Here is a 17,305-nt window from a genome sequence, read left to right on the forward strand (position 1 = left end):
CTCCAGGTATCCCTTGTGGGTGCATGGTCCCAAGGCCTTGGGCCGTCCTCGACTGCTTTCCCAGGTCACAAGCAGGGAGCTGGGTGGGAAGTGGAGCTGCTGGGATTAGAACCGGTGCCCATATGGGATCCTGGTGCGTTCAAGGTGAGGACTTTAGCTGTTAGGCCACGGCGCCAGGCCCTAATATCAATTATTTTAATAATGATTACATGATTAATCAGGGTGGGAAGGATCTAGGTTTAGGGAAAATTGGGTGAATTCATTGCTTCCAAATTTGCTATTTCTTGTTTCTTGGGGAAGGGGAGAATAAATGGGAATATCACTCACAACTTTACACATGTCCCAGTACCCAGGGATGTGGAACCGCCACCTCACATCAACCCAGAGTCTCAATGTGTACATATTTTGAGGGTTTTGTCCAAGTGGTTTGGATAGTGCAGAAATGCAGCCAGTTCCACTGCTCCAAGGATGATGTCACCCTCCCAATGTCCTTTGGCTCTATTCACTGATATTTTTTGCTGTCATCGTTTGTTTGGGGTAGTTGTGTAGCTTGTTCTGTTCTCCTCCTTCTGCTACAGCACCAAATGTGCTGCCATATTCTCCTTTACAACAGGGCCTGTGTCTACTGCTGTGCTTTGTTCATTAAGTAGGGCATGTTCTTGCAGGTGAGTCCAAGTAGTTGGGCCAGGTGTCTCAAGCATCGCTGAATCCCCCATTCCTGGGGCTCACAAACCTGGCACTCACCTAGTGGGCGGGCCCTGAGACCCAGGCCAGGTGACCCAAGCCCCACCATTCATCCCTTGAGTGTGAATACAGATTTCAGAGGCTTGGTTCTATGTTTATCAAGATATTCTATGTATTTAGGAAAATGATACTAAACTGGAAAAGAACCTTTTTAAAAAAAGATTTATTATTTATTTTTATTGCAAAGTCAGATATATTTATAGAGAGAGTAGGAGAGACAGAGTGGAAGACCTTCCATCCAATGATTCATTCCCCAAGTGACCGCAACAGCTGGTGCTGCGCCAGTCTGAGACCAGGAGCTCTTCTGGGTCTCCCCTGCAGGTGCAGGGTCCCAAGGCTTTGGGCCGTCCTTGACTGCTTTCCCAGGCCACTGGCAGGGAGCTGGGTGGGTCTTGGAGCTGTCAGCATTAGAATAGGATCTGATAACATATTCAATGCGAGGACTTTAGCTGCTAGGCTATGGCACTGAGACCTGGAAACTTCATTTGAAATTCTTTCTAGCTTCTTAATAATACTTTTATGTAGTTTGTGAAAAAAATTATTCTTATTGAGTGAATTTTTTATTTTTGTATCATGAATGCAAGGGTGGTGCTAAAAGATAAAAATCATCTGCATTCTTTAACAAGTTTAATTCTGTTTATTTACAGAACGAGAAAGATCTTGTTTCCATTCACTGGTTCATTCTCCAAATACCTGGGGCTGATTCCAGCAACCTTGAACCTTCACCCAGATCTCCCCCTGGGGTGGCAGGGACTCAGTCACTGGGGTGTCGTCTGCGTCCTCCCAGATGCATTAGCAGGAAACTGGTTGGGATGTGAAGGTGGGACTCAACTGTAGCACTCTCATAGGGGTCTTAGATGTCCTGAGACGTGGCGTAACATGCTGTGCTACGAGGCTTGCCTCAGAGAAGTGTTTTTATTCAATTAATGTGATACTCAAATGGTGGGAGTACCATGAATTGTACTGCCTCTGAACCTTATTTGTAGTGGTGTTTTTTGAACAAAGGATGATTCTTCAAAGTGTAGCAACACACCATGTGATGACAAAATGAAGGAGCCTGAGCACTGAGCTTGCACTTCATTACCACTCAGTTTTGGTCAGCTGATCTGAGGAGCTTACATATTATAAGACATATTCATTTCAAGCTTCTTATGTTCCCTTTATTCCTCGTAAGAACATTTGTTTCCCTTTCATAGTGTTTTCATAGATGTAAAGTGTTTTATGACCGGCTTGCCTTGTGTAGAGGGTGAAGATGCCTGATGCTGGCATCCAAATGGGCACCCACCTGTGTCCCTGTTACTCCCTGTTAATGGCCTGAGGGAAGCAGCGGACGATGACCCATGTGCTTGGGGTCTGGCACCCACCTGGGAAGCCTGGGTGAAGCACTTGGCCTCAGCTTGCCCATTGCTGGCCATTGTGACCATCTGGGGATTGAAGGTCAGTCTCTGATTTTCAAGTAAATAAATCTTTAATAAATGTGTTTTAGGACTATTTGTAATATTACTTGAACAAAGGTATGGAACTAACATTTGTTGAACATTGTATTATTTTTTTGCTAATTTAAAAAAAATTTTATTGTTTTTAATACTTTTTAACCCCCTGATAGATAGATTCCATCTTTCGTTAGAAGTTGAGAAAACTGAAGGCAAGGGACCGTTTTGTCTGTAAGCACACAGTTAAGCGTTGAGGCCCATGCCCGGTCTGTATACGATGAGCAAATGAGCAAGGCCTTGCAAAGTACTGCTGTTAGACTCTGTCTCCACTGGCTCTAGGTGTTCGTGTGATTTGGAGTTGTTCATTAACTACTCTTCTGGATGTAGGTCCTCTGAACTTGAGCTTTTGCTGCATTTGTTGCTTTTCCCTAATATTTAGTCAGCTTGATTTAATTTCAATTAGTGCTCTTGGCCACTGGGCACAGGCTCTTTTTTGTAAGTCAGATAGTCAGCTTAGCGCAGTGTATTTCACATGTTGTAAGGCTACCTTGAATAGGTTTGAACCCACAACTGGGCAAGTCTCAAGGCTTTAGTCTTTGTATCACAGATCTGAGCAGTAATGCTACCTGATAGAATGATGAGGATTAAGTAAATTAACAGGACACTTGAGGCAGCAGTTGAAACACTTGAAGCCCTCTTTACATGTGAGAACTTACGAATATTTTAAATTTTAGGTCAAAAAACTTATGACATTCCAGATTCCGGTCCAGGGATCTTACTGGAAGTGAAATAGCTCTCAGCATCACTAGCCTGCCCAAGGAGGTGTTTTGTTTTTCTTTTCTTTTCCTGTTTAAGTACTGTTTTTTCTTTCTGTTGTTTGCTTTCTTATTTGAAAAACAGAGATACAGAAGGAGAAACAGCGATTTTCTATCTGCTGGTCCACTCCTCAAATGCCCACGATGGCCAGGGCTGGTCCAGGCTGAAACCAGATGCCAAGAACTCCACATGAGTCACCCATTGGGTACACGGGCCCATGGACTTGCACCATCTTTCAGATGCATTAGAGGGAGTTAGATCAGAAGTGGAGCAGCCGGGAAACTACTTGTTACCCATATGGGATGTCGGCATGGCAGACACAGTTTGACCTATTGCAGCACAATGCCGGCTCCTTAGGATTCAGTTTTCTAGCCTGTGCCTGGTGTCATACATGAGGAAGCTATGGAGTCTTTCCTGATTCCCATTAGTCATCCTTCCTTCAAGACCATGTGTGACCTTGCGTCTGGGCTTTTGCTATGTCCCTGCTGTATGGGCTCCATCTACTTTGTTCTGTCTAGTCTTCCACATTCTAGGACCTTAAGCTCATTCTTACAAGAAAATCTTAGATCTTAAATCTTACCTTTTTGGGCTGATTGTAAAGACACATGACTGGGAGAGTTTTATGCATTCAGTTTTCTGTTGATATGGTTCAGAAGAGGGTTATAATCACTTCAAAGGACTTTCACTACTCAGTTCTCTTTGACTGGGGTGGTGCACCATTGGCCTGTTACACTTTGGGAAGCACCACAGGACTGGGTAGTTCTCTTTAGTTACCAGAGTTCTACAGTTAGCTGACTTTATCGTGAAAGCAACCTTATAAGGGTGTAGTTATAAAGAGGGAATTAATTCATAGAGGCTAGCTGATACAGCTGGCAGCCAACACTTGATCCTATTTTGGTTCTTAAATTCAGGGACTTTATATTGTACTGTATTTGCAAATAAGCCTGAATTCTTAATAATGAGCCCATCAGTGACTAACCAGAGGGTTGGTTGTATGGCCTTGATAGAAATTTATGATGATTCATATGTGCTCACCCCAATAAATGTTAATATAGAACAACATCAGTCTTGGGTTGTTGACACAGTACTTTTTGTTAGAGATGATAACCTGAGTGTAACTCATAACCTGATGGGCTCTTAAAAATTGTAACTAAGCCTTTGGCCTTTTTATCATGCACTTACAATTTTATTTAATTGGAGTATACCACTTTAAGTGCACATATTAAGAAAACTGTTCTGTAAAATATTCATCTGGACTTGAGGCTATTCACGTGGTTACAAAGGAGAAGTTAAAGTAAGTTCAAACTTAAATGATTTATGGTGATGTGTTCCAAGCTTTGGAATGTATGGACCAACCCAGAACTCTTAGAAATAGGGTCTCTAGCTGTTCTGCTCCAGCTGGAAAGCCAGTTAGAACTACCGTGGTATTTCTTAGGAGTACCCCAGATCTCTGGGGATGTCTGTGAACTGGCATGGAAGCTCTCGGTTGTTTTTAGTATTAATTCAACCCCTGGAACTTACAAAAATAAGTTGCTTTCTAGGGATACAAATCATAAGCAAAACTTTGGATGGGACATAGCCCTAATCGATAGATAATAGTGACATGGGTTAACTTTGGGTAATAGCTAAGGTGAATGTTGATGAGCAGTGTTAGACTTTTTTCTTGGTATCCTTAAAGAAGAAAACATATTGAACCTGCTTTTTAACTTTTCCCAACACTGTCCACATGTACCTTGACTAATAATGGCATTGGATCGTTTGCTGTTACCTGGTTGAAGTCTCCCAGCCTTTGCTAATGATGCTTTCTTTGCCAGCAAAAAGCTAGCTAGATTATGAGATCAGTTTGGCCTACGCACTGTCTTTACATTTAGCTTTGAATGATAAATTAAACCATGGTTACTGAGCCTCATTTTCTGTGAACTGAGAAGGCTAATTTTAAATCTGGAAGGATTATTATGAGGATGAAGTGAAATGATGTGTACAGGTGCCTACGGTAGGGCTTGATGCCTAGACATGATTTAGTGTATGCATGTTTCTTGCCCACAGAAAGCAAATTAGTACAATCAAAATGGCTTAATATAGCACTCATTATTAGCTTATAAAAAGATTTATTTATTTTTATTGGAAAGGCAGATGTAAAGAGAAAAGGAGAGACAGAGAGAAAGATCTTCCATCTGATGGTTCACTCCCCAAGCAGCTGCAACAGCTGGAGCTGAGCGAATCCAAAGCCAGGAGCCAGGAGCTCTTCCGGATCTCCAACGCGGGTGCAGGGTCCCAAGGCTTTGGGCTGTCCTCGACTGCTTTCCCAGGTCACAAGCAGAGAGCTGGATGGGAAGCAGGGCTGCTGGGATTAGAACCTGCGCCCATAAGGGATCCCGGTGGGTTCAAGGCGAGGACCTTAACTACTACTCTATCGCGCCAGGCCCTATACTCTTTAAGGTTGTAAGTTCTGGTTCTGGGTAGGCTTGGTTTGTTGTTTTGGATTTTATAGAACCAAAACGCAGTGTGTTGGCTGGGCTGGACTCTTGACTAGACACTCTATAGAGAAGAATTCGCTTTCAAGATCACTCAGGGTGATAGTTGACTTCAGTTTCTATTGGCTGTAGGAGTGAAGTACCCAGTTCCTTGCTGGCCCTTTGGTCTTCAAAGCTAAAGTGGCATATTGAGTTCTTCTCACTGTTGGGATCTCTCTTAGGTAACCTGAGAGAATTTTCTATTTTTAAAGTTTAAGATTGGGTTACCTTCCCTCCCACCTCGTCATAATCATTCTTTTGTCAAATGTAATATAAATCACCCTTTTAAGGAAATTTAGCATAAGAATCCAGTAGAAAGATGAGGCAGTGACTGAGTAAGTTTTGCCTCTTAACTATTTTGTTGCTGATAAAACAGTGTGATTTCTTTTTTTTTTTTTAAAGATTTTATTTTTATTATGTTTTATTGGAAAGGCGGATATACAGAGAGGAGAGACAGAGAGGAAGATCTTCCGTCCGATGATTCACTCCCCAAGTGAGCGCAACGGTCGATGCTATGCAGATCCGAAGCCAGGAGACTCTTCTGGGTCTCCCACGAGGGTGCAGGGTCCCAAAGCTTTGGGCCGTCCTTGACTGCTTTCCCGGGCCACAGGCAGGGAGCTGGAAGGGAAGCGGGGCTGCTGGGATAGAACCGGGGCCCATATGGGATCCTGGGGCGTGCAAGGCGAGGACCTTAACCACTGCACCACCACACCGGGCCCAAACAGTGTGATTTCTAAAATAGCTTAGTTAGAATGAATAATGACTTCTCCATTTGGATTTTGGTCATTTGGAAATCTAGTAACATAGAGTGTATTCTTTAAAGCAACAGGGTATTTTCATTCACACTGATTGTCGTACAGTGGAGTATGTTTGGTCGGATTGATGTTGCCATAACTTCTTGTTGATCCTGGCAATCTGTTGGCATCTCAGCCTCACCTGCTCACCTCATGTAGTGGTTGTGAGTATCAAAAGAAGTACATTGTGTAAAATAAGCAGTAATTAGGGTTTTGCTCTATCCTTAGGCTTAGAACATTATACCAAATGTAGTTGCTTAGTAAGTATTTGTTGGATAGTAATGTTATATTATTTGCATATTAAAGTGAGCAAGGTACTGTTTATCATGTTAAGTTGTGTTTGGAAATTAATTTTAATCTTAAGTTGGATTCTCTTGTCATTACTGAAAATTGAATTGTCAGATTTACTTCGCTAAAAAGCACAAATACTTCTTTTGTTTTCATCTTCATTGTGGTAAGTTGGGCAATATAAATGTTCCACTAAGGAGACTGAATATTTTTTTTAATGTATTCACTGAATATTTTCAGATGTGGAAAAAATAGATGTCTTTATTGGTAAAATAATTATAGCTTAAATTTTGCTTTTTTTTTTAAAAGATTTATTTATTTATTTATTTATCTTTTATCGGAAAGGCAGATATACAGAGAGGAGAGACAGAGAGGAAGATCTTCCGTCCGATGATTCACTCCCCAAGTGACCACAACGGCCGGTGCCATGGCAGTCCAAAGCCAGGAGCTCTTCCGGGTCTCCCACACGGGTGCAGGGTCCCAAAGCCTTGGACCGTCCTCGACTGCTTTCCCGGCCCACAGGCAGGGAGCTGGATGGGAAGTGGAGCTGCTGGGATTAGAACTGGTGCCCATTTGGGATCCCGGTGTGTGCAAGGAGAGGACTTTAGCTGCTAGGCCACGGCGCCGGGCCCTATGGTATTATTTATGACCTTCACAACAGTTCTGAAAAGTAGCTGTTTTATGGGTGGGAAGGCGAGAGCCATTTATCCCACAGTTAGTAAGTGATGGGCAGGAGATTCAAAGCCAGCTGGACAAGATTCAGAATCGCTTCATGCTCACTCCCCTCAGCTGGCCCTACTGGGTATCCTCCCTTGCTGCTCTAAGGAATGCCAGAGAAAATGCTTCATTAGCATACAGCTTAGTATTTCCTGATTATAAACAGGAAGACCAAACAGCACGGAGCTTTTTTTTAGTCTTTTAGAGTGATTTGGTGTTTGTTCAGACTGCTATGACAAAGAAAGCTTGGATTGGCTAGTTCAAAAACAACAGAAATCTATTTCTCACAGTTCTACAGGCTGGGAAGTAGCAAATCAGGTCCGTGGCAGATCTGATAAGAGCCTTTCCAAGAGGTGGCAGCGGCTTGCACTATCCTCATGGTGGAAAAAAAGAGGGAAGTTTCATTTAGTCCCTTTTATAAGAACATTGAATGATGTCCTAAAGGCCCCACCCCTTAATATCACCAATTTGGGAAGCAGATTTCAATGTAGGGATTTTAGGTGGAAGCATCCAGAACACAGCAGATGGTAGGTGCTGCCATGGCCTGTCTAGCCACCCATGAAATAACCACCTCTCATATCCCATTGAACTTACAGCCTTGAGAAATATATTTCTTGAAACCAGCTAAGACCTAAAAGTACTTTCTGTCTTGAAGAAGGAGACAAGTGGATAAAAGAATCCAGTTTCCTTTCAGGCTGTAGTAAGAGATGTTATTTAAGGATCAATAAAATGATAACATTGAATAGGTGTCGTGTGTCGAATATATGACTACCACTGGTGTATGTGTACTGCAGTTACAAAGGATTATCTTACATATGTGGTATGTTTTAGTCATTCTCTTGTATTCGTTTTTTTTTTAATATTCTACAAGCATTTAATCATGAATTTTGTTGTTGCCTAATAATTTTTATCTGCCATACTATCCCTGTGGCCACCTTTTTTTTGTGTTTTTGATTGATGAAAGAATTAAAAATAATATTTTTTAAGTTGAGAAAAACTTTTTTAGCTAAAAAATTGGAGCAGACAGACGAACATAGAGACTTTCAGTGCTGGAAATGAAATTTTCTGATTGACCTGAATGGATTAGTTTTGCTTTATCTTGTCCACAACAGCATATAAATCACAGATTTCACATTGACGTGAGAGCTGGCACTGAATATCTGAAAGCCAAAGCATTGCTAATAAATGTGTGAAGATTTCACTGCTTCAGTATTTTCTTGATTGAGATCTAGTTAACAATGGAGATGACATATATGCACAGGAATAAATATTTTTGAAGGTGATTTTTAAAATCATCCGATAAACAGTTCTTGAGTTAGTTTGAGAGGTCCTTAGCCCACTCCAGGTTAATGATAATATAGACCGACAAGATCTACAACAGTATCAGTTGTCAGGCACTTATTAAGAGCTTTTGCTCAGAAATTAAATTAACCCTGTGTTTGCTTCAGCAGCACATATACTAAAAATAAACATTTACAGCATTGTTACCCTGTTGTCTTATGATTGCAAACTGTAGTTGAGATTTTGACTGAGTTCCAAGCATAAAATTTAAATCACCTTAAAACCAAAGGTTTGGGCCCGGCATGGTGGCCTAGCAGCTAAAGTCCTCAACTTGCATGCACCTGGATCCCCTTTGGGTGCTTGTTCTTGTCCTGGCAGCCCCGCTTCCCATCCAGCTCCCTGCTTGTGGCCTTGGAAAGTAGTTGAGGATGGCTCCAAGCCGTGGGACCCTGCACCCATGTAGGAGACCCAGAAGAGGCTCCCGGCTTCGGATTGGCTCAGCTCTGGCTGTTGAGGCCACTTGGGGAGTGAACCAGCGGATGGAAGATTTTCCTTTCTGTCTTTCCTCCTCTCTGCATATCTGACTTTTTTCCAATAAAAAAAGACAAAAAAAAAAAAAAAACCCACCCAAAGGGTTATTTACTTATTTTATCTATATAAAAGACAGGGAAAGAGAGAGAGAAAAGAAATATCTTCCATGTATTGATTGGCTTCCAAAGTGCCCATGATAGCTATGGCTGCGTCAGGCTGAAGCAGGAAGCTGGGTCTGTCCCTGGGTCTCCCATGTGGGTTATGAGGTTCCAAGCAGTTGATTCAGCATTTGCTGCCTCCAGGATGCATTAGCAGGAAGCTGTCAGAAGCAGAGGATTTGAGATGCCAATGACACTCTGATACTTGATGCAGGCATTCCAAGGAAATTAATCAAGATTTATTTTAGTATTCAATGTATGGTCTGCTTTAGTGAATATTCAATACATATTTGACAAAAAATGTATTGTAGTTGATTGAAATCTTACATTAAATAGGTCAAATTGGTTTATTTATAGTTTGTTTAGCTTTTTTATAGCTTTAATGGATTTTAGACCTATTCTCTCAATTGCTGAAATTTTCAGCTGTGGATTTCTTACTTACTTTAGAGGTAGAGAAAGAGAGAGACTGTCTGTTGGTTTATTGCCCAAATGTCCAAAATGGTTGGGCCTGGACCTGTTTGCAGCTGGGATCTTGGTATCTAATCTGGATCTGGTGTTTGAATTATAGGAACCCAATTATTTGTTCCCCACCATTGTCTCTGGAGTCTGCGTTGGTAGGAAGTTGGGAGTCAAGAGCTGGAGCCGGGACTGGAACCCAGGTTCTCTGACACAGCATCTTCTTTATGAAGCGAAACATCTGTTCTCACCTCTGCGTTTTGACTTGTGTGTTTCATTTTTTGCTGCATGAATTTAGAAGCTCTATTTTTGTACAATTATGATTATTATGTCATTCATCATGATTTAGTCTCCTTCCTTGTCCCTGTAGCATTTTTTTTGTCTTCAAATCTATCTGAAGTTAACATAGATACTACAGCTTTTATGATTAGTATCTTCATGGGATATTATTTCTGTTATTGTAATTTATTTCCTTTTACTGAGTAGTTTTCTAATAGAAAGAACATTGCTGGATCTTGTTTTAAAGTATCTTTTAATTGAAGTATTTCATGTAATATCATAATCTAGTTTACAATTATGTTTTTATTTCTATTTGATCCTTCAGTTCTTTCCTTTTTCCTGTTTTGCTAATTTTAGGTTACTGTTTGCTATTCTGTTTGACCTTCCTATTAGCCTATAAGCCATTTTTAAAAATAGTTTAAAGTTTGTGGCATCTAACTTCAGCTTATCACATTCTACTTTCAGTTGCCACCATCACATGCATGTTCCCAATGGTATTTGACTTAAATGTATAAGAACCCTACAATGATATCCTTTTATTACTGTCTTCCATGTTTTGTGCTTTTGCAGTTTTAGATTTTATTTCTATGTAAAGTCTGAATAACATGTTTTTACTTTTTTCTTAACTCTCAATTGCTAAATAAGAGATTGATAATTTAGAAAAAGATCTTTTTACATTTGCCCTCATATGTACCACTTTTAGTGATGTCCACTAATTTCTGTGGATCTAAGCTCCCACACAGTATCATTTTCTGCTTGAATAAGTTTCTGTGCCCTTTCTTATAATGAAGTCTCTTAGGGGTGACTTATCTCCCCTCTTGTGTGCCTGAAAAAGTCTGTCTCATCTTTATTTCCAAAAGTCTCACTGATTATAGAGTTCTTGATTTATTGCTAGCACTTTAATGATTTTCTAAAACCTCTAGTTAGTCCAGCCTGGTACTGAATTTATTAACAATGAGATAGACAAAAGTGGACTATACATTTTTTTAAAGGTTGATTTATCTATTTGAAAATCAGAATGACTGCGACAAAGGGACAGAGGAGATAACTTTGATTTATTCCTACAAATGGCTGTAACCTCCAGGAGTGAGCCAGGCCAATTCCAGGTCAGGAGAACTACATCTGAGTTTCCTATGCGGGTAGCAGTGGCCCAGGCCTTTGGGGCCCCGTCTGCTGCCTTCCCAAGCACATTGGCAGGAACCTGCATTGTGGTGACAGCGCTCTGATAGGGCATGTAGTATTGCAAGCAGTGATTCTACTCACAGTGCCGCCATTCTAACTCCTAGGGGCATACATTCTGATAGGGGGAACAAATGAAGAAACAGCACAGATTAGTAACTTATGTGACATATTATTCTAAAGAAATAAGTTCAGTAAAGAAAAATGAGGAGTGAAAGAATATGCGCGGACCTAAGGGCAAGGTGAATTTAAAGCAATGTGGCTAGAGAGGTCTTCTGAACAGACAAACACTACATGTCTGGAAGGAGAGTATTCTAGAGGGGAACAGCAAGTGCCAGGTCCTGGGTGGGGGACATTTCTGGTCAACTTGAGACCAAAAGAGGCAAAAGAGCAGCAGTGAGTAAAGAGGACGAATTGGATAGTTTTATCCAAGTCATAAAGCATCTTACAGGATGATAAAAGGATCTGAAGACATGGCAAGCAATAGAGGGGCACGAATTAGGTGCTGGCCCTAATGTGTCATCTGCCAAGTAGTGCTGACTGTGGTTTTGGAATGCTTTTTTTGTTTGTTTGTTTGTAAGCTGTCTATTACTACATCTCCCTAAAATCTAGTGATTCATACAAACAGGATTGTTTTCTCACTTGATGTGTTTGTGGCTTGGTTGCTGTAGTTTCAGGCCACAGGTCAGACACAGACACTATTTATCTTCTCAGCACATGATGGCAACTTAGTCTTTCCTTGTCTGTTGAGAGTAAGCTGACCTACACAGTTCATTCCCCTCATGATGAGCACCTCAATTAGAACCAAAATCAGTATTACTGGAAGGAATCAGGGAAATGCCTCATTATTTCCTTAGCTCTTAGCTGTAGTTACTATTTTTAATTATTGTGATTATTTTAATAAAATTACAAAGGGAGTTTTCTTTCTGTGGATACCCTCTTGATAGCAAGTATCCTCCAAAGGCCAGTCTTTAATGAACCCAGTTCAATTCATCAAGGTTAGGTTTGAGAAGTCCCCAGGGCATTCAAGTAGGAAGAATTTCTTTCAGCACACCAAAAATGAAACTGAAATGAAAGCTTAATGCACATAGCAAAGAAAGGCAGTTCCAAATAAACTCATTGTACAGAATTTTAAAAATGCATTTCCTCTTTTATGAATGACTTTATTTTGACAAATCAAGAATAGAGTTTCGGAAAATGTGATTGAAGTAGGTAAGTTGGTACTGGAGTGGTTATCTCCAGACCCTGTGTGACTTGGGGGCTCACACTCACCCCTCTCTCCATTTCTGATTTCCATTTCTTCATGTGCTCCACTTAGAAAATAGGATGAAACTCAGCATAAATAGGAAAGCTTCTGAGGGTGATATAAGAGATTCAATGTACTTTTTCCACGTGATATTTTTTGAGTTGGCCATCTTTTATGGATCTGCATCTCTTTCCTTTTCCTTTCCTTTCTCTCCCTTGGCTTATGTCCTCTTGAACAAGGTTGGGAAGGAGGACCAGGGAGACCTACCTTTTCACTTAGGAAGCAGTAGCGAGGGGTCCAGGGGATTCTTGCAGGGTTTCACTCCAGCCTGGGCAAAGTGGCATTTGCACTTACACATGTGCTGCCCAAGCTTAGCACCACAGGAGAGGTGATGGGGGCTTAGGGCCACTTTGATGCACTGAGGGATCCGTGGTGGAATTAGGTAGCTAATGGAAGACCAAGGACTTGAGCTTCTGTTGGCCTTTCCATTTGTTACAACTAAGAAATACAGCAAGTTTGCAGTGACATCACACTATGTTTTTAGACCTATTAATGAGAGGGATGGTTTATTGTCTCCAAGTACACAATGTTTTTTCTATAGTAAATTCAGTGCTCTGAAAATCTTTCAATCGAAGAAAATGTATGTGTGGTGTTTTAAAATTCTTGAAATTTGGTAAGTGAAAGAACATAAAATGAGACAGAGTTTAGGTTAAAAAATGTCAAGCATTTTGATTATGGTTACACACAACGTGTCTCAAGGTCGCTCTGTTCTGTACAATAAGACAGCTGAGCTCACGCAGTTTCGGCTTTTCTTCCTTCCTATTCTCTGTTGGATCTTTAACTCCTAGCACGGTGCTTCACACATAATAGGAATTCAGTAAAAACACATTAATGCTGGGCTGGATACATTTGCACTGCAGTTGAAGGCCAGTGCAGGAAAAGAAGGTGTTCAGTGGAATGAGTGGAAATCTTAGTTGCCAAACATAAATGTGTGAATGTATCTAGAAGACTTTGTAGTTTATAAAGAACAGCTATTATAGTGTTTTTTCCTCCCTCATAGTTATGCAAGGACAGATATTATTGCTCATGAGACTCAGAAAAGCTAAATGGTTTATCTACTGGCTTACTTGCAGCGACAGGCCTCAAATCCAGTTCTCCTTTTTCTTCAAAAAGAACAAAGAGTTTTCCAGAAGGTGATTAACAGAATTTCAGAGCTGCAGAAATATTAGGATATAATATTAAAATGACATTTGTGACTTTCTTGAGAAATAGTCATATCAATGCAGAAGAAACACAAGAAGTCAATAAGAAGATGGACAGGTTCCCCAGTGAGGACCTACTCATATTTTCTCCATGGGGGAAATTTTTTTTTTTCTTATGTACAATGATTTTCTTCCCTGTCATTTACCCAGAAAAAGTTAATGATATTTTTTATAGTCACAGAAGCTCTTCTGTAATATCAGCTCAGTTGTATAGTTTCCAGATACCCTGAAGTTGGTGAAGCAGGTAGAACTTACAGCTAGAACTTACATTGGAAGACTATTAATTACTTCATTTACACAAAGAAATAATTATTTTTCTACACTTAGCCCAAAGGCACAGAAGCGATGAAATAATTGTTTTTCTTTTTTTTTTTTTAATAATTGTTTTTCTAAAATGCTTAACAAGTATATATCTGTGTCCCATTCCTTTAAGGTATTTCAAGCATTGTCTAAAGGTAGGCATTGGTAAAAATTATTATACAAAATATATATGTAGGACTTTGCTCCCTAAGTGACCACAACGGCCGATACTTGCTGATCCGGAGCCAGGAGCCAGGAGCTCTTCTGGGTATCCCACACGGGTGTAGGGTCCCAAGGTTTTGGGCTGTCCTTGACTGCTTTCCCAGGCCATAAGCACGGAACTGGATGGGAAGCGGGGCTGCCGGGATTAGAACTGTTGCCCATTTGGGATCCCGGTGTGTGCAAGGAGAGGACTTTAGCCATTATGCTATCGTGCTGGGCTCTTCATGCTTGTTTTCATGCAGTATTTGTGAAAATCAATATTTTAGGAAGCATTGTTCTCCAATTGTAAGACATTACTGTTTTAACATATAATTCTTATTATTTTCATAATAATGTAGTACCCTATGCTCCTGCCCCAAAATAGAAGAATATCTTTACATAGTAGGAAAGTAATGCTCAAGAGTGTGTGCAATTTGCTCCACCTCTCTGGGACCTAGGGAATTTTACACAATAATATATTTTATTTTTTCAGTGTTCTTAGTAGTCTGGCCCAGCATGGTAGCCTAGCAGCTAAAGTTCACCTTGCATGTGCTGTGATCCCATGCGGGCACTGGTTCTAATTCTGGCAGCCCTGCTTCCCATCCAGCTCCCTGCTTTTGGCCTGGGAAAACAGTAGAGCATGGCCCAAGGGCTTGGGACCCTGCACCTGATCCCCCTGTTCACCCATATAATCACAATAACATAGTTCCTTATAAACAGCCATAAGTCCATCATTGTGGGCATGGACAATGGCAGAGAATCCAGCATCCCATTGTCAAGACACATGCCACAGTTTCACTGGGAGTCCATCCTTGATCTGGAAGTAGAGCTGCACACTGCGCTATATCTTCACATCTGGACATGACAGTCTCTACCACATTGTCACTATAAATCCCCCCAGATGAAAAGCCACAAAACAAAACCAACAGCAGGAAGGAAAAGAGGAATTTACAATGCCATGAAGTTAAACAGCATGCCACTGGATATGATGGTCTCTGTTACACAGTTACTGTATAGCCCCTTATTTTACTTATTGCAGTTGGTACACAGCTCTTTGTTTGCAGTCACCTGTGCCACTCCCTCCAGTGAGTTTCAGATCTGGGCTTTTATGTTAGACTTCCACTTTGGTCTGCGTAGCCCTGCTCCTGGCTCAGCACTCCAGCTCCTCTGATCCTGTGCTGTTGTTGCACCATGGTCTGTACAGTCTTTCTCCCAGTTCTAGTTTGTGCAGTTCCCAGGATGATAACACGTGTGCAGCTCACTGTTGTCAAAGCCTTTGCCACACTGTACAAAATGGTGCCTGATGTGAAACTTGTGGAGTTTTTGATCTGCTGGCTGTTAGGTCTGGGGACTACCCCAACCTATTTTGGGTGGAACCTGACGGATACCACATCATTGCAATTCACTGAGCCTGAAATGAGTTCGCTCCCAGCTTAGTGCATGTACACTCCTGTCCCATGGCCATTTCTCCCCTACTCAAGATGGCGCCTGGTTCAGTTTTAGTAAGATTTGGGCTGTGATATCCACCCTGTTCCCGCACCACCTGCTACTCTATCTTTGCTCCTGGTCAAATCAGACAAACTAGCAGGGTGGGCAGTTCTTTGGGTTCACCTCCTGAGTTCCCAGTGAACTCCCCTTCCCACCTGGTTGCTGATGGAGTTCTAACCACAGGTGTAATTCAGATTACCCCTTCTACATGCTGCTCTCCGCTGCCTTCCCGTGTCCATCAGCCTCCAGGTGTCCCTCTGCTGTTGTTCTGTTCTCTCTTATTTCTTGGAATGTGCCGCTCTCTGCTTCACCCTGGCTAATGTGTCTCTGTTTAAATGTGTCCTCACCTTATTCTGCCATCTTGATTCTCTCAGAAATTCTTTTTTTAAAAAAGATTTATTTATTTTTGTTGTAAAGTCAGATCTACAGAGAGAAGAAGAGACAGAGAAGAAAGATCTTCTGTCTGCTGATTCACTCCCCAAGTGGCTGGAATGACTGGAGCTGAGCTGATCCAAAGCCAGGAGCCAGAAGCCTCCTCTGGGCCTTTCATGCAGGAGCACAGTTCCAAGGCTTTGAGTTGTCCTCAACTACTTTTCCAGGCTACAAGCAGGGGACTGAATGGGAAACAGGGCCGTCGGGATTAGAACTGGCACCCATATGGGATCCTGGTGCATGCAAGTTAAGGACTTTAGCCACTAGGCTACTAGAATGGGTCCTATATTTAGAAATTCTGTGAAATTTCTAATACCACAGTTAGGGACACTAGGATACTGTACCTAGCTGACAGTGCATTGCACTTGTTGTCATTAGAATTCATAACAAAAGGCCCGGTGGTGTGGCCTAGCGACTAAAGTCCTTGCCTTGAATGCACCAGGATCCCATATGGGAGCCGGTTCTAATCTCGGCAGCTCCACTTCCCTTCCAGCTCCCTGCTTGTGGCCTGGGAAAGCAGTCGAGGACGGCCCAAAGCTTTGGGACCCTGCACCCATGTGGGATACTCGGAAGAAGTTCCTGGATCCTGGCTTTGGATTGGCATAGCATCAGCCGTTGCGCTCACTTGGGGAGTGAATCATCGGACGGAAGATCTTCCTCTCTGTCTCTCCTCCTCTCTGTATATCTGACTTTCCAATAAATAAATAAATCTTTAAAAAAAAAGAATTCTTAACAAACAACAGAAATCAATTTTGGTTAATTGAAGCAGAAAAAAATTATTTGAGCATCAGGTCAGAAAACGGAACACAGAGAATCATTGCCTACCTGTAGCCTAGGGTTATGGTTATGGTTAGGGTTAGGGTTATGGTTATGGTTAGGGTTAGGGTTAGCTTCAGAGCCTGCCACTGTCTTAGCATTATTGACACCATTGGGTTCTCAGTTTACCCTCTTTTTAGTTCCGTAAGGAAATACATAAGGAGATGAATAGTTTTGAAAACACGCCATGACTTTTTTTTCACATCATCTTCCTGGATCGCCATAAAAACAGTAAAAACAGCCATGCAGTTGTGGCGACCCTCGGTACTGTCTCAGTGCAGGAACCTGTGATGCCTGGCGGGCAGAGCGCCGCCTTGTTAATTTGCTGCTTTCAAACGGTCATCTACCTCTCCACCCCCTGCCAGCTTATC

Source organism: Ochotona curzoniae, unplaced genomic scaffold (assembly GCF_017591425.1).
Source record: "Ochotona curzoniae isolate NIBS_2020 unplaced genomic scaffold, NIBS_Ocur_1.0 scaffold_4812, whole genome shotgun sequence".
Lineage (NCBI taxonomy): Eukaryota > Metazoa > Chordata > Mammalia > Lagomorpha > Ochotonidae > Ochotona > Ochotona curzoniae.